Source organism: Brassica oleracea, chromosome C2 (assembly GCF_000695525.1).
Source record: "Brassica oleracea var. oleracea cultivar TO1000 chromosome C2, BOL, whole genome shotgun sequence".
In the NCBI taxonomy this organism is placed as follows: domain Eukaryota; kingdom Viridiplantae; phylum Streptophyta; class Magnoliopsida; order Brassicales; family Brassicaceae; genus Brassica; species Brassica oleracea.
In genome coordinates, this window is record NC_027749.1 from 48,964,489 (window position 1) to 48,967,654 (window position 3,166).

A 3,166-nucleotide genomic window follows, 5' to 3' on the forward strand; every position below is an offset into this window, starting at 1 on the left:
CGAGTCGAATCTTTTCCTTAGTCGGATTTTAATGTTTTTAAGGGGCTTTTTAGACTTTTTAATGGAAACCATTAGGTTTACCAAAGACATATAAATACTCTTGTAATCCCAAAGTTGGGACATATCTTATTTTCTATCTAATCAAAAGCCACTTTTAGGAAAAAGATCTAATCTTGATCATAATTTCTAGCTTGCTTTACCTAAGAGATTAGTTGCTAAAGGAGTTAAGATTGCTATTGGACTTGTTCTCCATGTTTGCTTTAGTAACATTCAACCTAAGAGATTAGATGCTTGAGTTGCTTTACCAAAAGAACATTCATCTAGAGATAGAGCTTGTTTAGCTTAGTGTCTAGGCATAAGGAAAGTGTTTGATTGATACCTTGCCACCCTTAGATTGAATCTTCATCACCCAAGGTCAAATGCCTAGCCCTATGAATCCACTTGCTTCATATTGAGAAAGAAAGATCATTACTTTATTGCATTAGCTTATTAGTTCTTAGTTCATACCATCTTTAAAACCGGATTGCACTTAGATTAAGCATGAACTTGCATTCCCTTTGCTTTAGAATCACTCATTCCCTTTGCTTTAGAATCACCTAGGATTGGTTCGACAATCTTTTATACTACATTGATTTGATCTTGGACCCTTGAAAAGTCTTGCATCAAATTTGGCGCTAGAAGGAGGGGTAAGTATTCCCGCCTGTCACACGGGTGACCCGGGTTCGATCCCCGGCAACGACGCCAATTTGATGCAAGACTTTATCACATTTCCGATCCCCTGGAAGGTAACGTCTTGTGTAGATTCATTTATCACATTTTCTCTCTCTATTTCGACCCTATAGTTGTTAGTTAGTTAAAAAAAAAATCCCGAAATTTATTACTTAATTAGGAGTTAGGATTTAGTTAGGAAGAATCTGAACATGACTTGGTGGCTAAAACCATTTAGGCTTGATTCATAAAGATTCCAATAAAAGAATTCGAACGGAACTTGGAGGCGGCAATCTTTAAGGCTCGCTTCACAAAGAATTCTTGGATATAGGTCAAAAAGAAGTGAACAGAGCTTGGTGGCAAACACCATTAAGTCTTAATTCATGGAAGCCTGTCCAATCTTGGTCACTGATCTTGTAATATAAGCAGACTTTGACTAAAGAGAAAAATTAGAGAGAGAGAATTTAGGAACTAACTTTTACCTGCTGTTTCAGATACTTCTCTGAAAATCCTTGCATCCTGTGATCGATACTCCCAAGGTAAAGCATTCACTTTTATATTTATGCTAAGAAATGAGGTTAGTAGAGGGGAATGTCAGACATCATTTGCTGAGTTGTAGACTAGTTGAATTTGGTTGCTAAGCTAGGATAATGCATAATGTGCTTTTGTGATTAAGACTTTTTAGATGTGGTTTGCGAAATTGTGGAGGTGATGATTTCTGTGTTTTAAATCTATAAGTCCCTGTTGTTTTCTAACCTCTTTCAGAGAAAATGCATGTTTGTTTTGCTTGAGGACAAGCAAAATGGTAAGTCTGGGGGAGTTGATATACCATGGATTTGACCCATTTTCATCCATGATATATAAGTATTTTACTATCTATATATTATATATTCTATCATATTATGTATGTTTTCAGGTTCAGGAGTATCTTGGAGTAAAGTGATGATTATGGAGCATTTAGGAGCTTAAAAGAGATTTCTGTCGAGCTGACCATTAGAGGTCGATACAAAGAAGAAGCAATCGTTCGACGCACATCTGGTGCCGTCGATTGATACAGAAGAGAAGCCTCGACAATTGAAGATTATGATCGATCGATGTACATCCTGTACCATCGATCGATGTCGAGACGCGAGATGCGCGACTTGGTTCCAGCCGAATTTAAACCCAAAGTTTCACAAAATTACAAGATTACTCCTGACGAGTTTTTAACCTAATAGTTATATACTTGCCTAAGTGTTAGGAGGCAAAGAAGCTTTTGGCCACCATTGTATTCTTATTTTCAGCAGAGAGTTTTATGAGAGAAAATCATAGAGAGATTTGTGATTGGAACTCCATTGATCATATGATGAATCAATGGAGTTCCAAATTATAGTTGAATTTGGTTGCTAAGCTAGGATAATGCATAATGTGCTTTTGTGATTAAGACTTTTTAGATGTGGTTTGCGAAATTGTGGAGGTGATGATTTCTGTGTTTTAAATCTATAAGTCCCTGTTGTTTTCTAACCTCTTTCAGAGAAAATGCATGTTTGTTTTGCTTGAGGACAAGCAAAATGGTAAGTCTGGGGGAGTTGATATACCATGGATTTGACCTGATATACCATGGATTTGACTCATTTTCATCCATGGTATATAAGAGTTTTACTATCTATATATTATATATTCTATCCTCTTAGGTATTTTTTCACGTTCAGCAGTATCTTGGAGTAAAGTGATGATTATGGAGCATTTAGGAGCTTAAAAGAGATTTCTGTCGAGCTGACCATTAGAGGTCGATACAAAGAAGAAGCAATCGTTCGACGCACATCTGGTGCCGTCGATTGATACAGAAGAGAAGCCTCGACAATTGAAGATTATGATCGATCGATGTACATCCTGTACCATCGATCGATGTCGAGACGCGAGATGCGCGACTTGGTTCCAGCCGAATTTAAACCCAAAGTTTCACAAAATTACAAGATTACTCCTGACGAGTTTTTAACCTAATAGTTATATACTTGCCTAAGTGTTAGGAGGCAAAGAAGCTTTTGGCCACCATTGTATTCTTATTTTCAGCAGAGAGTTTTATGAGAGAAAATCATAGAGAGATTTGTGATTGGAACTCCATTGATTCATCTATTCTATTATATGCAGTTTTTATCTATATTTTGTGTCATGAATTGCTTAGCTATGTCTGAGTAGTTCACTTGTTAGATTCAGGGTTCAAATTGGTTAGAGAGATTAGCCCCAACTATAGATTTGCTAAGTTGTGATACTCATTGATTGATTGTTCATTAATTCTTATTTTAGCCTTGCTAACTAGAACATGAACCTATGAATTAGCATGAGTCAAGCATCCTTGACCATCCTGTCCTGAATCTAATATGTCATGCTAGGACTGCTAGAGAGATGATAACCGCTGATCTAGGAGACTAGTGAGCATTATCAACCTGCGCCTAGGGCTTAGCTAGAAGCATCGATC